Genomic DNA, 24,020 nt, shown 5'->3' on the forward strand with positions numbered 1-24,020 from the left:
TTGAAAATTTGAAATGGAACAAAAATTGGGTTAATTGGTACCTGAACTGAATAACCCAAATTAGTTTCAGGTAATTCGGTTTGGTTTATAGTTAATTCGGTTTGGTTCTTGGTTGGATTTAGAAAACTATAAAATCCGAATAACCCGAACCGAATAATTCAAATAACCCGAATCGATCCAAATGAACACCCCTAACTATTAAGATATGATATATGTTATTGATCTGGTAGCAAAGGAGGGGTTCTGTACGGAAGGACACGTGGAGGTCAAGGTAGAGACGATCGACGTAAAAGGTGAGCCGAGCGGGAGGCCACCTTGCCGATCGGCCGCGGTAGAAGGCCAGGTTGGCAAGGAGATAACTCGGCTAAGGTTTGAGTTTCCGACGCTCAGGAATTCACATACGACAGTTGATTGGGCCGAGCGGCCACTCAGCTGGGTCGTAGGCCAACATAGGCGCTATTCATCCGAGCATATGACTGAGCGGCCCACTCGCTCGGCCCCTCCTGCGTCCCTCCGGACGACCAGTATGGCCGAGGCGCGGTCCCGCTTGGCTCGACCAGTATGGCCGAGCGTCTCTCCCGCTCGGCCCGATAAAAGACAGAAGGTGCAGAAGAGTACAAAGGGGATGACCAGAGATATCCTTTTTGAGATATGTGCCGCCGACAAACAGCATGGTCGGCGGCTGGACCAGACAGAAAATCGTATGGTGGAAGTTTTCACTGTCATGTCAGAGATATGCTCGGACAGTTGCGGTATGGCGTCAAGCGTGCTTTTCTGACACATCCATTTTGAGGTATGTTTGGGGAAGCGCTCACGCGTCGAGGAGCATGCATGCGCCTCCCCGGGGGCCTATATAAGGACCCCCAGACTTCGACGGAGGTATGCAATCATATATACTGTAGCTACAGTTCTCCTCATTTTGCTTCAGCTTTCTTCTCGCCTGACTTGAGCGTCGGAGGGTCGTCGCCGGGAACCCCTTCGCGGCCCGACTTTGTTGCAGGTTCGCCGGAGGTCCACGTCATCCCAGCGTCTACGCGGAACCAGTAGAGAGCGCTACGTCCCCAGCTTTCATCAACTCATAGTTCGGACAGGATCAGTTATATTTTAGAGTGTCATAAGACAATTGCCTTAGATATTGTATTATTTATTTGATAAATAAAATTCACTATTTGAATGTATATGATTTGATTTTAAACTTAATTAATGAAGTCCACAATACAATGGTAGTATGAGAGAAACTGTGATTAGATGATAATTAGTGGGTATTGTTGGAGCAATCTGGATACCTTAGGTTTTGATATTTGGGCAAAGGTTTAAGTTAGGTTTATTATTATATTTGATATGTCTATTGAGTGTGCAAGTATAGGAAAGTCCAAGTGAGATCTTTGCAAATGAGGAAAGTCTAAGTGTGAGTCTTGGTGGTATAAATCAAAGGTTGTAGTTTTGTCAACGTAAGTCCAAGTATGACTTGACAATGGTTGAAGTCCCGGAGATGAGAAGTCTTTTGGCAAAGGAAGACCCGACAACAAGGACAAGGCCGAAGGAAACTCCAGAAGGTAAAGCGTGAGAGATGGGGAGACATCCGAGGGATGCAAAATTGATGGAGGAGGCTAGAATGCTAGGTCTAGGTTGGTCAAGAAAGGATGAGTGTATGAGTGATTATACTCAGGGGTAAAACCCTAAGTTAGGGAATCTAAGAATTTTATTTATGCAAAAATTCCCATGATTATGTGCCCTATCACATGCATGACATCATTTTCTTTTCATATTGTTATGAAAAATATTATATATCATGTCATATATACATCATTTATATATAATAGTTTTTCTTTTAAAAAATATTCATTTGATATATGTCATAATCATTAGCATGCATTATTTTTACAATTAAAGATAATGACATTAATTGACATCGTAGGTAGAATGATCAAAGTTAAAATATCTAGTCAGAGATGCATAATCCCTTAGTTTAGAAAAAAAAAAACCTAATTTACATCTCACAAAAATTATAAGGTTGACTTGTATGTGTAATACATTATATACAAGTGGGATGTTAGAAAGGTGAACAAAACTTAATATGTTGATTTAGTGCATCTTTTTGAGTTTTAGTATCATCAAAACAAATGATTATGTGAAGTCTAATAATGGAAAAAGTAAGTGTACAAGTCATGTGCATTTAGCTCAAAAATCATGGTTAAAAATTTATTTTAAAAATTATTTAAAATTGTTTTTTTAGAAAACCTTGGTGAAATCTATCTTTTGATTGAGATCACTATTGATTAATTAGATATAAAGTAGAGTAAAATATTGAAATTTTTAATAGTTTCCAAGTTTATATCAATCTTTAAAAATAAGATGTATTTTCATAGGAAACTATTTTTCCCTAATAATATATGACATAAGTAATGTCTAGGTAAATTTTCATGATTTTTCAATAATCATAGAATTATTTATGATTTTTTAAATTTTAATTTGAAATTAAAATAAAAAAAATCAGATATGGTAATTGATTGGATCAATCGATTGCTCCAATAGCTTAGAACAATCGATTGGTAGTGAATTTCCATAAGCAGAAACTCGCGGAATCAATCAAGTGATTAATTAGGACATTCCTTAATTGATTGGATCAATCGATTAAGACATAGAGTAATCAATTAATAGCTAAGGCTAATCGATTAGAAAGGGTGATTACCACCCAACGCCAATCAATTCAGACAAGCTGTAATCAATTGGTAGTTGAAACCAATAGATTAGAATGCTATTTTTGGTTTAAGTGGTATGATTTTAGTCCATTAAACCACGTTTAGTTCATTTAACCTTTCATAACCCTAAGAAATGCTTTGATAAGAATTTAAGGGTAATTTTCTTGATGAAAATAAGAAATAAATGGTTAAAAGAGACTAATTTGAAGTTAAGGCGGAGGTTTGAATTCAACATTGAACTTTCAACTTCAAAAACTTTAATTTTGGTTTTTCTAAAGGCTTAGGAACTCCAAATCATTATTGGTGCAATGATAGAAGATTGTGAGTTCCTAAAGGTTTAGAAACTCTAAATCATTGTTGGTGAATGTATATTCTGTATGTATATGATTTGATTTTAAACTTAATTAATGAAGTCCACAATACAATGATAGCATGAGAGAAATTATGATTAGATCATAATTAGTGGGTATAATTGTTGGAACAATCTGGGTACCATATATTTTGATATTTGGGCAAAGTTTTAAGTTAGGTTTATTATTATATTTGATATGTCTATTGAGTGTGCAGGTACAAGAAAGTCTATATGGGATCTTGGTAAATGAGAAAAGTCTAAGTGTGAGTCTTGGCGGTATAAGTCCAAGCATGTAGTCTTGCCAACGTAAGTCCAAGTATAACTTGGCAATGGTTGAAGTCCCGGAGATAAGAAGTCTTTTGGCAAAGGAAGACCCGATAACAAGGACAAGGTCGAAAGAAGCTCCAGAAGGTAAAGCATGAGGGATGGGGAGGCATCCGAGGGACACAAGATTGATGGAGGAAGATAAAAGGTTAGGTCTAGGTTGGTTGGGAAAGGACGAGTGCATGAGTGATTGTACTCGGGGGTAAAACCCTAAGTTAGGGAATCTAAGAATTTTATTTATGCAAAAATTACCATGATTATGTGCCCCATCACATGCATGACATCATTTTTATTTCATTTTGTTATGAAAAATATTATATGTCATGTCATATATAAATCATTTAGATATAATAGTTTTTCTTTTATAAAATATTCATTTGATATATTAACATGCATTATTTTTTACAATTAAAGACAATGACATTAATTGACATCGTAGGTAGGATGATCAAAGTTAAAATATCTAGTTAGAGATACATGATCTCTTAGTTTAGAAAAAAAAAACTAATTTACATCTCACAAAAATTATAAGGTTTACTTGTATGTGTAACACATTATATACAAGTGGGATGTTAGAAAGATGAACAAAACTTAATATGTTAATTTAGTACATCTTTTTGAGTTTTAGTATCATCAAAATAAATGATTATACGAAGTCTAATCATGGGAAAAGCAAGTGTACAAGTCATGTGCATTTAGTCCAAAGATCGTGATTGAAAATTTATTTTGAAAATCATTTAAAATTATTTTGGAAACCCTTGGTGAAATCTATCTTTTGATTGAGATCACTATTGATTAATTAGATACAAAATAGAGTAAAATATTAAAATTTTCAATGGTTTCTAAGTTTGTATCAATCTTTAAGAATGGAATGTATTTTAATAGGAAACTATTTTTTTTCCTAATAGTATATGACCTAAGTAATGTCTACGTAGAATTTCATGATTTTCGATAATCATAGAATTATTTATGATTTTATGAATTTCGATTTGAAATTGAAATCATAAAATTCAGATACGGTAATAGATTGGATCAATGAATTGCTCCAATCGATTAGAACAATCGATTGGTAGTGAATTTCCACAAGAAGAAACTCACGGAATCGATCAAGTGATCGATTAGGACATGTAGGGGATCGGTGGCCGACTTGAAGGGGGGTTGGATAGACGGCACCCCCAAATCCTTGCTTCCTACACTATTGTTAGCTTGCGCAGCGAAAATACAAACAACAAACAAGCTAAAGACTAAAACTAAGAAAGGAAATGCAAACCGCTAACACGTTCGTTTAACGTGGTTCGGAAATTAGGGCTCCTACTTCACGACGTGTCCTTGAGGTGGATGATCTCGATCCGTCGGTGGATTAGCCCCCGGCAAACTCCGGTTATCTCAAGTCGTTCCTTGTGGGTGGAGAAACCTCATCACAACACCAACCAAGACTCTTGAGACTAGTAGACTACTAATTAGGGTTTATCACCACTAATTTCGTCAGAGATAACCAAGCTTCCAAGCCTTGGTTATATAGGTCGCGGGTTGAAAACCCCGCCTACCAGTCGACTGCCAAAATATGCAGTCGACTACCCTCTGTGGAAATTCGGTCGTTACATCCCAGGCTCGATACCAGTCGAATGCTAAAACTAGCAGTCGACTGCTCCACACTGACCGAACGAACAGAAGCATTCTGTTCGCTCCCAGTCGACTGCTAAAATATGCAGTCGACTGCTACAGTAACGCTACAGTAATGCTGCAATGCTGTTACAGTGTCGCTGCAGTAAAACCCTAAAACTAGGATTTTACTCCGAGTATAATCTCTCGTGCACTCGTACCCTCACCCTTATGACTCACTTGACGCTTTTTTGCAGCCTTGACCTCTTGCCTTCAAGCCTACTTCCTTTGGCTCTAGTCCTTCGGATGCATTCAAGCCCACGACTCGTCCCCAATGTCATCCTTCACGTATGCCTCGAAGTCGCTTCCCTCGGCCCTTGTCCTCGTTGCCTTGTCCGCGGTCCCTTGGATGATCCATCCTTCACCGGACCCGAAACCATCAACCTGAGTCACATGTGTATCCTGTAAACCTGCACAACTCAAATACATATATCAAATACAAGGGTGAATCTAACTTAAACTCTTTGCCCAAACACCAAAATACATGGTCGCACGGACCATTGAGATTGCTCCAACAGGACATACCTTAATTGATTGGATCAATCGATTAAGACAGAGCAATCAATTAGCAGTTAAGGCTAATCAATTAGAAAGGGCGGTAATCAATTAGCACCCAATGCCAATCAATTCAGACAAGCTGTAATCAATTGATAGCTAAAACCAATAAATTAGAATGCTATTTTTGGTTTAAGTGGTCTCATTTCAGTCCATTAAACCAAGTTTAGTTCATTTAACCTTTCATAACCCTAATAAATGCTTTGATAAGCATTTAAGGGTAATTTTCTTGATGAAAATAAGAAAGAAATGACTAAAAGAGACTAATTTGAAGTTAAGGTAGAGGTTTGAATTCAACATTGAACTTTCAACCTCAAAAACTTAAATTTTGATTTTCCTAAAGGTTTAGGAACTCCGAATCATTGTTGGTGCAATAATAAAAGATGGAGCGTGTTTTAAGGGGGAAATTCTCCTTGAAGGCGTGATTTTTTTTTTATAATAATTAAAGACAACAGAAGATTGGAAATCTTCATTGTGATGGTTGTTTGTCAAGGTTGAGCATAGAATACATTGACTCTTAGGAAGAGTTTTTGATATGTGTCAAAGGGGAGAAAATATAGGGTTCAAGTTAGGAACCCCTCATTTATCCTTTGACATTAGATGAAGAAGGGAGTTGGGTTAATATGGGTTATTCTAACTTAAATATATTGTCAAACATCAAAAAGGGAGAGATTGTTGGTGTAATCATCCTCGGGTTAAGGTTGTCTAATTTGGCTAAGTTTGAGTGAGTTCGAGCTTAAGTTTCAATGTTTCGACAATATGTTAGAAGAGGTAAGTATGTCAAGATTAACCGAATACTTAATTGGAACTCCTAACGATAAGTTAGGTAAAGAAAAGTTCTAACTAAAAATTAGGCAAGGCAAAGTTCTAACTGCAGTTTGGCAAGGAAAATCCCTAACTGAGCTTAGGCAGGGTGGAAGTCTACCGAGTGACTAGTCCTAACTGTAGTTAGGCAAAGGGAAGTCCAAGTGGGTCAAGGAGGATCGAACGTTGGTAAAGAAAACTCCTAACTGCGGTTAGGCAAGGAAAAGCCCTAACTGAGATTAGGTAGGGTGAAAGTCTACAGAGTGACTAGCCCTAACTGAGGTTACACAGGAGGAAAACCTAAGTGGGTTAAGGATGACCGCACTTGGTACTTGAAAGTCTAATAGGAGGTTGGTAAAGAGAAAGTCCAAGTGGACACTTGGTGGAGAAGACCCAACAAGTCATAGTTACTGGAGGTTAGGAAAGGAGAACCCTAGACTTAGATTAAGTGAGTTAGGGTTGGACAATCAATTAGGATAATCGATTGAGACATGCTCCAATCAATTAGGATAGATTCCTAATCGATTGGGAGCTTCGTGGAGCCAAAATCGCGAGAGCACAGAAATGTGCTAAATCGATTGGGTTAATTGATTAGGCAGTGTTAATTGATTGGAGGAATCAATTGAAGATGTTTTCTTCGACAAAATTGTGAGGTCATAGAAAGATGCTGAATCAATTAGATCAATCGATTGAGTCAATCGATTAGGCAGTGTTAATCGATTGGAAGAATCGATTAAAGATATTTTCTTCACAGAGAGAAGAAGAGTTGAATCAATTGGGAATTCAATTTCAATCGTGTTGATCAATTGGGATTTGGGATAATCAATTAAGAATATCTTAATCGATTAGAAAGATTGTTTTTCTATTAAGAGCTATTTGTTGCAAGAAGCACATAAGGTTAGGGAATAGATTGGTCAATCGATTCAACCCAAGCCAATCGATTAGGGCAATCGATTGGCCAGTGCCGTGAAGGAACAAAAGCTTAGGGAATCGATTAGGAAAATCGATTAGAAGCTTCTAAGTTAAAAAATAACTATTTTGCCAGTGTTCGAACTATTGGATGACGCGACAATCGATTAAAGGTGAGCCTAATCGAGTGGGAGGCATCAAAGAATCCTAGAAAAGGGGTTTGACTATGTTTTTTTACTGTCGCTTCTTAGACGATTCAGAGTGAAGTGCTACTGCATTTTTGAGTCAACAAGAGGTTAAATCAAAGCAAGAAAAAAGCAAGCAAAGCAAGATTCCTCGCTGTAATCATTTTCAATTTCTTTTGTAATCTAGTTTGTATTTTTATTGTATTTCTTGTATTTGAGCTTATGTGAGGCTTCTCCGCCTCCGAATTATTTCCGAGAAGGAGTGTGTTCATAGTAGAGTTGTGTGTATGGTGTGGCTCCTTAGATTAATCACTTTAAGGAGGTAGAGACCATGTAAAACGAAAATGTTAGTATTGCTTCGAGTTTTCCGCTGTAACATCAACAAGAAGAAGCAAAAGAAACTATTTACCCTCTCTCTCTCTCCCCCCCCCCCCCGGCCTCTAGCTCCCTAAGTATCCTAACATCAATGACATAGAAAAATCTATATAGACAATCTCACCTAGTTAGATAAGACTTAATTATTATTATTATTAGGGTTTAAGGTTTAAGATATAATATTTAGCATTTAGGAAGTGAAAAAAAAATACACTAAATATATGCACGGAATATACAACATAAGGTAAGCAATGTATGATTCCTATAAATATATATGTGAAAATAGACAATAGACTTCGCCACTATTTACTTCGATAATTAGTAATTACGAAGTAAGAAATGATAATCAACTTCGGTAATAAAGTTGATGTAGTAAATACGATTTTAAACTTCATAGGTTTAAAAATGTGAGTCTCACTTCTAATTTTGTTTAACATTTTATTTCATAATATATATTTGATGAAGTAATAAATTATAAAATAAAATTTATATATATAAATACTGAAGTAATAAGTTTAAATGGGTTTAAAATTTTAGTATGACTTGAACCGATTAATTATTCATATAAAATCTTGACTGTGAGTTGTTCTTTACTAAAACCTAAGTTTTGACGCGAAGCAATGGCAGCGGAGATATACGAACCCAGCAATGGCACCATCACCGTCAAAGTATCCAACTTTGGCGCCACCATCACATCGCTCCTCGTCCATGATGCCAACGGTGATTGCTCCGTACCCTAGTTGATTCCCCCTTCCTCTGTAATCGATCTTTTGCCGGTCTTTCGAGTTTTTTTTCTTCTTATGGTTTCACCTAATATTAGGTTTGTTTTCTTTTCCGCTCTGTCGCTATGGGGTTCAGGGAATGTCGCCGATGTAGTACTCGGTTTCGATACCATCGAGCCGTATCAAGTAAGATTCTCTATGGGTTTGATCATTGTTTAAAGTCGTAATTTTTGTTGGGCAATATTAGTAATAACAAAAGATCTGATTTTTTTTTTTTGTTCTACGTGTCTGAATTTTTTCCTTCATGAGTTATAATTTTTTACTTCTAGTTATAAATACTACGAACCTGTTGTTTTTCGCTAGCAAGATACTCTTTGTGGTTAGACTTCTATTTGAGAAGCTAATTTCATAATGAATAGCGTCCTGCTTTCTTGATTTTATAGACTATGCCTAGATGGAAGAAAATTCAGTAAAAAATGTATTTCTTGTTCCCTGACCTTAGTTATTATCACCATTGAATCATTAACAAACATTTGAATCATCAAGTCGGTAATATCACTGAGTACAAATTCAAGCTTGTCTGGTCAGGTGGTTTGTGCTTGAACTGTAGAAATCATTGGCTTGTTTCCATTTGGTACGAGAGTAGTAGTCTCTTTCAGAACCAGATTTTGTCTACCGAATTATGAAGAGGTAAGATCTAGAGAAGACAACAGGTATCCTTGTTTAATTGGTGAACTGTATGCTGTGATGACTGACGATAAATCTAGAATTTTGCTTTTGTTTCTTAAAATTTTATGTTGCTGTCTAATTTTGATATAAAGATGCCCCATGTCCCTCATAAGCATTGACCCAAAATACGTTATATGCATATGTTGCAGAATTGTCGATTAATCTTGATTTTGAATCATAAATATCCATATTGATCTAATCTCTTCTTGTTATCTTGTTTCCTTTTACTATGTTATTGAGTGTTCTGAAATATCCTGGATTGCGAATGAATTTTCATATTTTCATTTGGTGGTGCATTCTTGATAATCTTTTCTTTTCCTTTGCCGGTGCATGCTCTTTATCTATTTTGTGTCTGTTGTTTTCATATGTTCCTAATCAGAAAGGTGCTTCTCCTTACTATGGATGCATTGTTGGGCGGGTAGCAAACAGAATTAAAGAAGGAAAGTTTACTCTCAACGGCGTTGAACATTCCTTGTTTATCTGCAATGGACCGAACAACCTTCATGGTGGGAAATGAAGTCAATTTCAATTTGAATCATCTGGCTACCTTGTAAGAGCTCAGCATTCTAAACTCAACTTAGACACTGATTATTCACTAGATTTCATATCATTGCTCACATTTTTTAATATCCTTGGATGCTTTAACTGATTACCTTTAAATGTGCTTAACAGTAGTTGAATGCCCTTGCTCAATCTAGGTTCTTTATTTTGATGATGAGCTATAAAGTATTTAGCTTTGGTTAATAATGTAAATTGCTTTTTGGTTGAAGTTATGTTATGAAGCAGTAAAGATTGTATACCTCTTTCACTCAAGACTATTATTCTCAAGTTGGAATAAGTTAATTTTGTTAATCTATGTGATGCTTTGAATCTGGTCCTGATGATTGGCATGAGAACATTTGTCTTTTTTTAATTGTGTGTGTAAGTAATTGATTCTTTCTTAATTTTTTTAATCTCTTCTTCTGTCTACTTTTTTATCATGTTTGCATCATCCTATAGCATGTGTCATATTATGTTCACATAAGACATTAACATGGAGAAACAAACATAAATATGTAGTCAAGTTACAAAATTTTCAAACTCAGATGATTGACATGAGAGCCATGCATAGAAGTGTATGGAAATGCTTACCTCTGGGAGATAGATGGTCACTACACCAATCATTATGTATAGGATTTTGAATGTGTATACTGATCATAAGTTTATATTGATCACAAGTTAATTATCGGTATATTTTAAATTTGCATTATTCCTTGCAATTCTATGTCATGTTTACGCTTGTGTTGTTATTTATTTATATGTTTGGACATCCTAAAAGTGTATGATTGCTAAGAGAAGATATCTTATGCATTATGGAGATGAAAAAGATAGGTGTTAGACACATTTTGATTTACATGGGGTATATTATGTGTTAAATACAATATTTGTTCATATGGTTTGCTTTGTTGACAATATTAGTTCAAATGCTTTTGCTTTGGTTTACATGGGGTATATTTATGTTTTTCATTACTTTGTCATTACCATGCAATTACCTTGTAGTTACCTTTACAAATACTTGAAGAAAGAAAAAAGAGCTGAGTATGTGTCATTTGTGGATCCTAGTCACATACCTACATGCAGTGTGGGTGAAGAAGACAGTAAATTGTCACAACATTGCTGCTCAGTTGAGAGCATCGAATAGAGATAGCATCTGCTTCATCCCATATAACGCTGGGTAAGATTTTAATTATTTATCAATTCCTACTACAAGCTAGTCAATGTTATATTTTCATTTGTACAGGTACCATTGGATCTTGACTATAATTAATGAAGATAAGAATATGATATATTTATTGGACTCTTTGAGTAACAGGAACCGAGACTATGCTTGGCAAACTATTGTGACCAAGTAAGTAGTAGATTATACTAATTTTGAATGCATTCAATTCATTATAGGTTGTAAAAATAATTTTCTATTGTTTACAATGTAGTGGGGTCAAGATATACAATGCATCAAGGGGTATTTCAAAAGGACTAGGTTTTAAACAATTGACAATATGTATTATGACTATGTATTGAGACAACAATTAATAATTTTTATTATTTGGATTGTGACTTCTTGTATGACATTTTCAATTTCATTAGGGTATTTTTAAATAAAATGGTGGTGTTGAATGTGGATATTGTATGATGCGGTACATGAAAGAGATAGTCTTGGATGAAGATCTACAATTGGAGAGAAAGGTGAATTTCTTCTTTATGAAATATTTTCTTTATAAAATATTGAGTCATTTTTTATTGATCCTCAAACTTCTGTTAATGTTTCAGTTTATAACATCAAAAAATAAACAGTATTACAATCAATCTCAGTATGATGAAGTCAGAAGTGAATGGAGCGAATTCGTCTACTTCTATGTGGGTGCCTAAGTGTAGGCTATAATATAAATTTTAGACATGTATTTAGAGATTTATGGATACAAAAGTTTTTGAATTATGATTAAACATGTCTTTTATGAATACACTTTTGGATTGTATTTGATACATATTTATGATATATTTGTTTAATTTTGATGGTAAAAAATATTGTGTTGTAGTAAAATATTATAATATAAATTTTGACAATTAAAATTGTATTGCAGTAAAATATGACAATTACTTTGATACTATAAATAAATGATGAAGTAATACAACAAAAAAAGACTTCGCTACATTTAAATAGTGGTTTAGTTAAAGAAACTATTTACTTCACTACTGATCAAATTTATGAAGTAGTTCGTATAAATTACTTCGCTACATTGATTTTTTTGTGTAGTAAAATATACTCTATTGCTTCTATACTACGATGAAATAATACAATAAGAAATACTTCAACCAAAACAAATTATGCAGAAGTAAAATTAAACATTTACTGCACCAAAATTAAAAAATTATGAAGTTGTATACCTATTTTACTTCGTCAAACAACGAAACCTATGAAGTAATATATCATCAACTATTTCGGACATTTTACTAGTCTCGATGAAGTAATAGAGTTTTTTTACTTCGAAAACGGTCCGATTTTGAACCGGTTTTGGACCGATGATAGACTTCGATAAACATGTGGTGAAGTAAAAAATTGACCTTTTTACTTTACGTGTGTCTACTTCAGTAATTATCTACCTATTACTTCGGATAATATCCTAAGACTATTATCGATTTTCACATAGTGTCACCTAGTTAGATAAGACTTAATTATTATTATTATTAGGGTTTAAGGTTTAAGATATAATATTTAGCATTTAGGAAGTGAAAAAAAAATACACTAAATATATGCACGGAATATACAACATAAGGTAAGCAATGTATGATTCCTATAAATATATATATAGGAACTCTCATGGCGGGCTTTGGTTTCAACTCTCTAGGCTACATCAGACGCCAATTGCATAAACAAGACAAATCTACGCACCATTTCTAAGTAGTTCGAAAGCTACACTTCAACCACCGCAAATGCTAGCATTATACATACCCTTCCATCGATTACTAGCATAAATACTTGGCGGTGTGAAAGAGAAAAGGATTAAACTCGATCTTCACTTGAAATAATGGTTTCAATGTATCTCAACAACTTTTATCACCTCCTTTTCTATTGAATTGATCTTAAAAAACTCATTGACTTTAATTTTCTTTGACTTTTGAATCATGAAAGTGCTCTGCCTCTAATCGTACTCTCTCTATCTCTATCTATCACTTAAACTAATTGTTTCAATATATCTCAACGACTTTTATCTCCTCCTTTTCTATCGAATTATCTAAAACACCTCATTCCATATATATATATATATATGCACACACATAAATAACACATACATAGAAATGTTATCTCGCCCAACACCTCTTATGTATCCGTAAGCGAAATCTGACATGATTAAAATCTATTTTTTTTTTATTTCTCTCTATCTACATATAATAATTTTTCTATCTTTCCTCTTGAATTGAAATAAAATTCTCTCTTCTATGATTACATGTAACAATCACTATGGTATTGATTTCTAAAGATGGTGTAGCTACTGCTACCGTGTAGCGGTTATTGTATAACTACTGCTATAACATTGTAGCAGTAGCAATTATTGTGTAGTAGTTATTATAATGTTGTATCAGTTACTATACAATAATTGCGACAACTTTATAACAACTACTGTATAGTTGCAGCAGCTATTGTGTAGTAACAACTACTGTATAATTATAGCAGTTACTACACAATAATAACTACAACTTTATAACTATTATTACGTTGTAATAGTTACTGTGTAATTGTAGCAACTATTATGTAGTTGTAACAATTGTTGTATAATTGTAACAATTACTACACACTAATTGTTACAACGGTGTAGCAGTTACTATACAATAATTATTATAATGTTGTAATAGTTACTTTGTTGTAGTAGCTATACTATTATCAATAAGATTTTATCTTTAAAATTTAGGGGTTGAATTATAATATTAAGTAAAAAAGAAAAATTGTAATTGAAAAAAAATGGATGGGGAAAGGATGTGTGGATCCGATCACCAAATCCTAGTTCTTGAGACGGCTAAATAAAATCTTGATAAATAATTTAAATTTACTGAGTCATGAAAGTTACTCGAATCAATAAAAATTTGGAACCGTGCTGATCGACACAATATAAATCCGCACGATAAGGACAAATAAGACTTTCTTTGCAATTTGTTCTACACGCCGTAAATACGAACTATGAAAATTTAGACTTTCTTTGCAACTATATACAAAGACTTTCTTGCATCTTAATTAAAGTCAATTGTTGTTTATGATACGATCTCTGTTTGATTAATTCCTTAGATATCATTATCTACTTAATATCGTCCATTATGGCTTTGAATTATGAATCATCGTCCCCTCGGATGAATCTAGTGGCTAGTGTATGAGGTGTTATCATCATGAACTATGAGGTTCGAATCTAGACAAAAATCGAGGTAAATGTCTCCTTTATGTGCTAGTCATTATTCTAAAAGTTAATAACCGCTCATGATTTACCTCCTCCGTATTAACTTTGAGACGGATTGACGAACATATTAGGATGAACGTATTCACTTTTTTACCATCGTGGTTACATGGTCATCGAGCAAACGTCTCGTGGCTAGCTCGGCCGCCCAGCCTTCTCGACCGCCTGTTCGAGCAACTGACAATTGTACACGGCGCCACAATTGCACCGATTCAATTACTTCGTTTGTTCTACTGCGACGCCGCCTCTTGCCAAACTGGTTGCCATCGACGCCGCTTCATTTTAAATTTTAAACCTCGAAATATATGTAATCAAGGAATGAATATTCTTCCACTTTTTACCTAATTCCATAGACAAATTTCCAAAATATCTGACTCGTGTATCATTATTTCAAAATTACTAAATTGTATACTCACTTTTTATTTTATTCTTACCCTCAAATGAATTCGATTGGGAATCAGTCGATTGATTTTTTTCAGTCGAAACAATTTCATTCTGTTTAAAAAATTTATCAATTGATTTTGATCAAAATTAGCTGATAGACCTAGAGATCTCGAAATGATATGATATCAGTTCTTATATGCTCTTCTAGTTCTTCTGATTATTAAAATACTATCCAACATTATTTTAACACAATATATTAAGAGTAGTAATTTTTTGAACATGAATTAGACTTTTTGATATATTCATGTTAAAAAATAACTGCTATGAATATATTAAGTCAAATTGATATTTGATAGTATTTTGTAAGTCTTTTGCGACCAACTAAAGGGGATGAATAGCCTGCACAATAAATTCAAACAAAATACCTTCATCGAAACTTATAGCTTGATTAAAATAAATATTTGCATAAAGAATTAAGAATCTAATTAAAAGGAAGAGACACGGAAAGAGTTACTTAGTTTGCAATCAACGAATTGCTAATCCAAAGAAATTAAAGCTCACTAAAAATCTCCTTTATGCAGAGTAACCTCTTACAGCAGTCAAAGCGCACAATTACAAAGCTAAATTCAAATGGAATCGTTTTCAAGTGTTGTATGTGTCGAGGTGCTCCGAGCGCCCGGACCAGATCCGGGCACTCGAAGTTCGGGCGCCTGGAATTGCTTAAGGCACCCGGACCATAGTCAACATCCTGTTGATTCTCGTTCAGGTCTTCCACTCCAGTTTCGCTCGCTTGGGTGATTTCGGTCATCCAAAAAGGGCTCACCCGAATCCATTTTTCGACCTTTTCGAGCAACCTTCCGCTCTGGCTTTTCATCCCTCGGAACCGCCACGCGCTTCCTTCTCGTTAGTCAGCGTATTCTTCCGCAGCACCTTGGTCCTCGGATGCATCGAGCCCAGCGACTCTCTCCCATGTCGTCCTTCTAGCTAGCTGCGTCTTTCGCTCGACCTTTTGTTCTCCTAAGTTCATGCACACTTAGACACAAGGACATCAAAATATAACAGGATCTAACTTGACTTGGTTGATCACATCAAAACTACTACGAGATATTTATAGTCTCCCTCTTTTTTATGTGAACAACCCCAAGTTAAGTTAGGGTGAACCACAAACAAATAACAGTTATAAAATTGCAAGTACATGTTTTAAAAAGTGTACCCTCTCCCTAAACTTAATCTTTAATTCTCCCCTGTGAGAACATTAAAAATAGGGTATTCCATGAAAATAACTTTAAAATAAATATAAATCAGAGTCTAAGAGTAAAAAAAACTAATTATCATCTAGAAAACATCAAGACGTTTAAATTTTAAACATCTGAATAAATTATTTTTTGAAAAAATTAATCAAAAAAATTTAGACTTGGAAAAACTTTGAAAATTTTATAATAGTTGAACAACATATATAAAGCCGATATAAAAATTTTATATTATTGAGTTTTTAATATTAAAAAATTTTATTTGGATAAATAATTTATAAAAAATTCATCGATAGTCAAAAAATTAAAAAAAAATCTCTTAGATAGAGAAAATTATAAAGTTCCACAGAAAAAATAAATTTTACAAAAATAACTCTATGAGATATTTTTAAATAGACAAATATAATTTCTTTTAACAATTCAAAATAATTTAATGGTCATAAAAATTTAAAAATTTTCCTATTGATAAGTAATGAAATTCTCTTTCTCAAAAAAATTAAATTCTAATTAATTTTTAATGGAAATCATGCAAAGTAATTTATTTGTAAGCAAAAAAAAATTTAAAAATAATGCACGCATAACAATTTAACCTAAACATGATCTTGAAATCCAAAATAGATTCCTTCCTATCTGATTAATAAGAAATTTTTTTGAAATATTTTTTTGTGATAGTTTTCTGATTTGGTTCTTATGATATCTATAATATCAATTAAGTCCTGAGTAATTTCGAGCTGATTGAACATGTGAGCATGTAAAATTTTTCAAATTTTTTATTTCTATTTTCAGCTTTTCATTTTCAATTTTTATCTTGTCAAAATCTTCTAATCGACTGAATGCTGCGAAGGTTAGTTTTAATTCATCAATTTCCTTTTTATGTGTTTCTATTTTCAAATTCTAATTTACAGGCATTTTTGATAATATTTTTATGAATTTAAATAACTGGTCAAGAGGTAGAGACCGTACCTGACTTACCTTGCCAGTTTCTGATGCTCCCTCTTAGAACTACTTTCTTCTGATGTTGCTCCCCCTTCATCGATGATCTCGTTGCTTATTGCAGAAGAGCTTGCTTCGTCGTCTTCTTGGTGACTTGCCATCAATGCAAGTCTAGCTTAGACTTCGATCTCCGACTCTAACGACGTTTCGTCCCACGTCGCTTTTAGATTTTTATATTTTGACTGGATCAACTTCTTGTTCTTCTCCTTGTTCTTCAATTTGAGAGCAGTTGTCTTTGACATGCCCTTCTTCATGATAGTGATAACATCTTATCTTTCTTCTTCGTCTTTTATCTTGCACTTGACTAAACTTATTAGTTTTAAACAATTTTTTGAATTTTCTTATCATGAATGTCGTTTCTTCATCGTCGAGGGACGTTTCGGATTCTGGTTCATCCATTTTTACCTTAAGGTAATATTGTGCTTGGGCTCCTTTTTCCATATCTGCACATCTAGTTTCATGAACTTTAAATATAGAAAATAATTCTTCTAAAGTGCTTACCTCTAGATCCTTGGAGATGTAATATGTATCTACTAAGGATATTCATTCAGAAGTCCTAGGAAAGGCGTTAAGCTCATACCTTAGCGATTCTCGGTTGGTTACCTTTTCTCTAAAATTCGTAAGTCCAGTGATGAGTTCCTTGATCCTTGTGTTGAAAATAATCTAAACGCATGATAGACGAATTAATTAAATGCAGTAAAAACTTACAACGATCTCCCACAGATCCGCAATCGGCAGTGGCGAAGACTCGCTGTCGGAAGAGCGATCACAATGTCGGAAAGCCCTCCGCAATTCCACAAACCAAATCCCGCCGCCTTGGATGTTTTCCTTTGACTCTCGTCGCACGCTTGCGATTTCCACACCCTGAGCCTTGGACGTACCCCCTTTATATAGGGAAATCCACTAGGGGTATAATGGTCCTTTTCCATTATGAGTAGTGGGGAACATGGGCCACGTTCCCCACTATCCCCATTTCCAACATCTCCCACTCGTCCAAGGTAAGTCACTAAGACTAGTTCATTCAGGTAAGTCACAAAGACTTAATAAGTCACATAGACTATTAGAGAGTTTGGTCACATAGACCATATGAGAACATCCAATCCATACTTAGAGAAAATGGTTCGTGCGACAGCAAGCACACTGAGCGATAGTTGCTAAGAAGATTGTTACACCTTGACTTAGCCGCTCTTTGAGTAATCAATGCTAATAAAGTTGTTACACTTTACTTAGCTACTCAAATAAATTAGAGACACACTCTTTATGACACTTAGCCACTTTCCTGGTGGCACATAGTCTTCATCCAGGATTCATCCAATCTTCAAATGACACACAGCCATTATCTTGAAGATATCCATGTCTTGCTATTTACCCAGATTAAATAATTTTCATTTACATCGATATGAACATCTCTAATCCCTTATAATGACCATTTTGTCATGAGCATGTTCCATATCCAATATTCACATTCATTTCCGTACATAACAGAAATGGGTCGACCAGTGAATAACAACAAAAGATGTAAATATATTTAATCTTCCTTTTTAGCTAGAATCAATTCATTTTAATCAGTCGCTTTCCTAGTTATGCTCCATAGACCGAATCATCCATAGCCATAGGATACACGCTAAAGTAGCAGACACTGATTAAAACTTCAAGTAGACAGCTAAATAGTCACTAAGGCAAAAATTGAGATTAACATATAATCTCAAAGGTCTCACATAGTAGAGAAACAGGGATTCATTCTCCTACTACCTTTATTGTCGCAATAGCACATGCGGTATGAATCACATGCTACGATGTTATTCTCTTTACTAAAAAGAGCGCATGTTGTCTTCAAATTTAACATCGTACAGATTTCGATCTAGACATACCTAACGTCTAATCCTGAATTCAACATATGAATTCTAATCTGGCTTTCAACAGGTTTAGTAAATGGTGGGTTCATTTACTTCGATCATTATTTACACATAAATGATCTCATCTTGACACAATTATCAAGGCAACCTCAACTTATGAATCTGTCTCTAATTTCATAATTTCAGCTACGTAAGATGTTTCATAAGTAACGGTCTTACCCCTATTTGTACTTAACAAACAGAGATGATTGTCCATGTGAGTGGATCAATCTCCACCTGCCAACATGCTCACCGAGATCTTACATGAATGTAACAAATACAACATATGCACTGAATAAATTATGGCAAATGACATAATCATAACACAAAGTCTGATTGTTATTTCAATATTGTTACATTCTACGAAGTCCCAAAGACTTTACATGTTTTTTAAATGACTCTTTAGTCATTGGCTTAGTAAAAGGATCTGCAAGCATAACACGTGTAGGGACATACTCAAGAATGACTTTTCTTTTAGCCACAATATCCCTTACAAAATTATATTTAATTTCTATATGCTTGCCTTTGTTGTGATATTTGAGATCCTTGGAAAAAAGCTATTGCAGCTTGACTGTCACAGTAGACAGATACTGGACTCCCACTATCCTCAGCAATTTTCGATGCTTCAGAACCTTCTCAACCAGACTGCTTCTTGCACAGCTGAACATGCCACATATTCAGCTTCCATAGTCGACAAAGCTACACAAGCTTGTTTCTTGCTCTTCCATGAGATGGCGCCACCATTCAGCAAGAATGCATAGCCCGATGCGGATTTTCTATCATCCGTTCCCACTCAATCTGCATCTGAATAACCTTTCAGACTCATATCTGATCCTTAAAAGAGACAATAATCATTGTCGCCTTGATATCTCGAATATCCTTTTCGCCTTCCAGTGTCTCGGTCCTGGGTTTGACTGGAAGCGACTGACCAAAACATAGTCGATATCGGGACATGTACACAACATAGTGTACATTAAACTACCAATAACGGCATATGGTTTTTATTCATCTCACTATTTCCTCCGGAGTTTTAGGACACATACTCTTGCTCAACACAGTACCTTTCACAATAGGTGTATGTTCTATGTTGCAATTAGACATGCTGAAATGATGTAACATCTTATTTATATAAGACTCTTGTGACAGACCCAAAAGTCTTTTAGGACGATCTCTTATGATCTTCACCCCTAAAATGTATTCAGCTTCTCCCATATCTGTTGTATCAAATTGTGATGACAGCCACTTCTTGACTTCATTCACATATCCTATGTCATTTCCAGCTATCAGCATATCATCAACATATAATGATAAAATGACATATTTTCCTTTTTCCCTTTTCAGGAAAACACAATGATCCTCATTGATCATCTCGAAACCATAAGATAAAACGGCTTCGTTAAATCTTATGTTCTATTGTCTTGACGCTTGCTTTAGCCCATATATAGACTTTCTAAGTCTACATACTTTTTGCTCTTGGCCTTCAACAATGAAACCTTCTGGTTGAACCATATAGATTTCTTCGTCAAGATCACCGTTAAGGAAAGCGGTTTTTACATCCATTTGATGTAATTCTAAGTCATAATGTGCCACAAAGGCCAAAAATAACTCTTATTGATACAAATTTCACTACGGGAGAAAATGTCTCTTCAAAGTCAATACCCTCCATTTGGGTATATCCTTTTGCAACTAAACTAGCTTTATATCTGTTAATCGATCCATCTGCTTTCCTCTTTATTTTGAGAATCCATTTATTCCCAATAGCCCTTCGGCCCGGAGGAAGATCGACTAAGTCCCAAACACGATTTTGAATCATGGACTCCATCTCTTCAACCATTGCAGCTTTCCATTTTTCTCTAACTCTACATCCCAATGCATCCTCAATGGATTGAGGCTCGTCGTCGTCAATTGGAAGTGTAACCAATGCCTCATTCTCAATATCAAACCTCTTCTTAGGTTTGATCTTACGAACACTTCTCCGTAAGTTGGGCTATTGAGAAGTCAACTCATGACTCGGCATATCACTCCCACTCGGTTGACTAGACTCAGGTATCCCTTTTGACACCTCTCTCGTTGATAATATCTCATCCTCCTCAAATAGAGGAATATATTTATCAACATCACCTCTGATTGGGAACTCTGTTTCGAGAAAAGTCGCATCTCTCGAGTCTATTTCGGAGATAGTTCCATCTAGTTGCTCACCTATGAAAACATAACCTTTGGAGGTCTCATGATATCTTATAAAGATACATTTCTTACCTCTAGGCCCTAGTTTTCCATACTTGTGAGAACTATCATGAACATAAGCAGCTGACCCCCAGGGTCTCAGATTACTCAAATCTGGTTTTCTGCCTGTCCAACGTTCATATGGGGTAGATGGAACTGACTTTGAAGGCACTTTGTTAAGTATATAGGCTGCAGTTAATAATGCATCTCCCCAATAGGAGATTGGCAAATTAGCTTGCGCCATCATAGACCTAACCATTTCAAGAAGAGTCCTGCTACCCCATTTTCTGTGGAGTTCGAGGGATTGTCAACTGTCTAATAATCCCTCTATCATTACATATTGTCTTGAACATATCAGACAAATACTCCCCACCACGGTCAGTGCGTAAAGTCTTAACTTTACATTCCGTTTGATTTTCAACTTCGTTCATATAACGAATGAAGCAATCTAATGCTTCGGATTTGTGAGAAATCAAATACACATGACCGAACCTAGAGAAATCATCAATAAATGTAATGAAATAGGAAGCTCCATGTCTAGCCTTCATATTCATTGGACCACAAATATCCGAATGAATTAACTGCAATGTTGATTCAGATCTAATAGCCTTACCAAATGGTTTCCTAGTTACTTTTCCAGCAAGACAATGCTCACATATAGACAATTGAATCTTAGCTCGAGTGCCCAATAGACCCTCTTTAGCTAATCGATTCATACGTTCTTGTCCTATGTGTCCTAATCTAGCATGTCAAACCTCATCAGTTATATCTGCATCACTAGTTAAAGCAATGTTTGAAAAACAACCATCAATAGCATAATTGACATCTGGTTCTACATCAAGAACCATAAAACCATTTGTTAAATAACCATATCCGATTGACACTGAGTCAATCTTAAGTTCAACAGACCGACTGATAAATTAATACAATACCCTAAATCAAGAAGGCACGTAACGGAAACAAGATTCCGTCGAATTTCAGGAGCATACAGGACATCATGTAGAAATAAAACTCTACCACCACGTAGGTTGAGTTTGCAAGTGCCGACTCCTTTGACTTCAACTCTTGCATTATTTCCCACATAGATCCACTTGTTGCCAGCTGGTACCCGACGGTACTCAACAAATGTAACTCGTTCCCGAGCTACATGGTTGGTTGCTCCCGAATCTATAATCCACAAAGGATAAGAATCAGCTAACAACACTGAACTAGCAACAAAATGCTCTTGAAAAGAAGACACACTTGGATTTACCTTTTTCGGCTTAGTGCACTCCCAAGCAAAGTGGCCCTTTTTGCCACAATTAAAACAAGTCAACTTGTTTTTAGGTTTCTTTCCAGTCTTCTTGACTATCTTCTTGATTGGGCCTTGTCCCACAACAGCAGCTTCCCTCTTCTTTCCCTTCCCTTTCTTGAACCATTTCTTCTTGGATCCATATGATCCTACAGAACCTACAGCCACATAGGCTTGTCCAGAAATCCTTGCGGATTCAACTCTCTCCGCCTCCAATTCTACATGGCGTGAGACATCAGTGAAAGTCTTGATACTCTCACTGTGAGTTAAGGTCTGCTTCATGGTCTCCCAAGAATCTGGAAGTGAACGAATAACTGCTTGAACCTGTTGTTCATCAGTCAACTCATGACCAACAGTTTTAAGCTCCCGAATCATGTTCGACATCTCCCTGAGGTGTTGAACCATTGATATATTCGGACGCTTTTTGTAGCTGTCAAATTTAATTGTCAGCTGTCGAAGCTTGCTCAGACTTACTCCACTGTATTTTTCTTTAAGGGCAACCCAGACTTCATGAGCCGTAAGATATGACTCATATTCGAAAACTAGGTCGTCTACCATTGAACTAATCAATATACCCTTTGCAGTGGAGTCCTTTTTCTTCCATGCCTTATAGGCATCAAGATCTCGTCTGTGTTGTGCAGTGGGACCATCTACAGGTACTTCCATAACCTGATTTACAGCCTCTAGAACTTCTTGTTCCTCAAGTACATATTGTATCTTGAGGTGCCATATCTTGTAATTATCCCCATTAAGTTTCTCACCTTTGTTGAGTTCAGCTATTATGTTTTTGGTTGCCATAATCTATCATAAATAAATAAATTATTTAGTATTCAGTGTATATCATATGTATGCAATTTATGATTGACTTAATATTACTTTGAGTTGGTTTACAAAATCAAGTGACAACTATGTTTTCACTCATCATCCGTATGACCAATCAAATTAATATTAATCAATTCTATTACATACATCCCAACAAATAAACTAATCATTTATAATATCATGATTTCATTAATTAAATGAACTAATCATTTAATATATCATGTTTTTTTTTTAAAATTAAATGAACTAATCATTTAATGCATCATGAACCAATCATGCATCATGTCAAGTAAATAGCATAACTAAATGAACATATCATTAATATAAAATTATGCTGCAAATTGTTAACAAATAACCAACTGACATGAATGAAATGGACTTACTATTGTTCATATAAAACGACAATAAAAATAACAGAACTCTAATAAACTAGATAGGCAACTACCACTCCCACTAGGACAGACACTAGTGCAGTGGCTAATATAATCCCTCTCAGCCTGGACTCATTTGGGATAATCCCAGGCAAGACAGCTTCAAGAGTTTCAATAGAATTCTCAATTGGATCCTCTTCCGGTTCCTCCTCGATCATTTCCGGGTCCTCTTCGAACTCTTCCGGATCCTCTTCAGTCATCTGATAAAGCAGTTCCTCACATAATATAGAATATGTGACGCGTCCTTGATGACGCCCCCAAATATAGTCTGCTATCATCCTAGGATTTGTTGGCAATGAACGCATCAAAGCCCAAATCCTATAACTGTCCAGGACTGGAAACTCTTCTCGCTCAAGTTTCCAAAACAGATCATCAAGCCGTTCAATGTGTCCGTCGATTCCATAAGTAGAGTTATACTCTATCTCCTGAATCT

At 35.2% G+C, this 24,020-nt stretch overlaps 1 long non-coding RNA gene across 3 annotated transcripts; it reads left to right on the forward strand.

Annotated features, from left to right (window-relative positions):
- The first annotated feature begins 8,478 nt into the window (after positions 1-8,478).
- Positions 8,479-11,504, forward strand: LOC121974452. Of its 3 annotated transcripts, none has more exons than XR_006110010.1 (6): positions 8,479-8,588; positions 8,727-8,776; positions 9,699-9,869; positions 10,859-11,033; positions 11,100-11,207; positions 11,444-11,504. It is a non-coding gene; the product is annotated as an uncharacterized LOC121974452 (long non-coding RNA). The 3 variants fall into 3 exon arrangements; XR_006110008.1 differs by having other exon boundaries at positions 11,290-11,474; XR_006110009.1 differs by having other exon boundaries at positions 8,502-8,626; positions 11,290-11,474.
- Positions 11,505-24,020: the final 12,516 nt, after the last annotated feature.

Source organism: Zingiber officinale, chromosome 4B, assembly GCF_018446385.1.
Source record: "Zingiber officinale cultivar Zhangliang chromosome 4B, Zo_v1.1, whole genome shotgun sequence".
NCBI classification, from domain to species: Eukaryota; Viridiplantae; Streptophyta; class Magnoliopsida; order Zingiberales; family Zingiberaceae; genus Zingiber; species Zingiber officinale.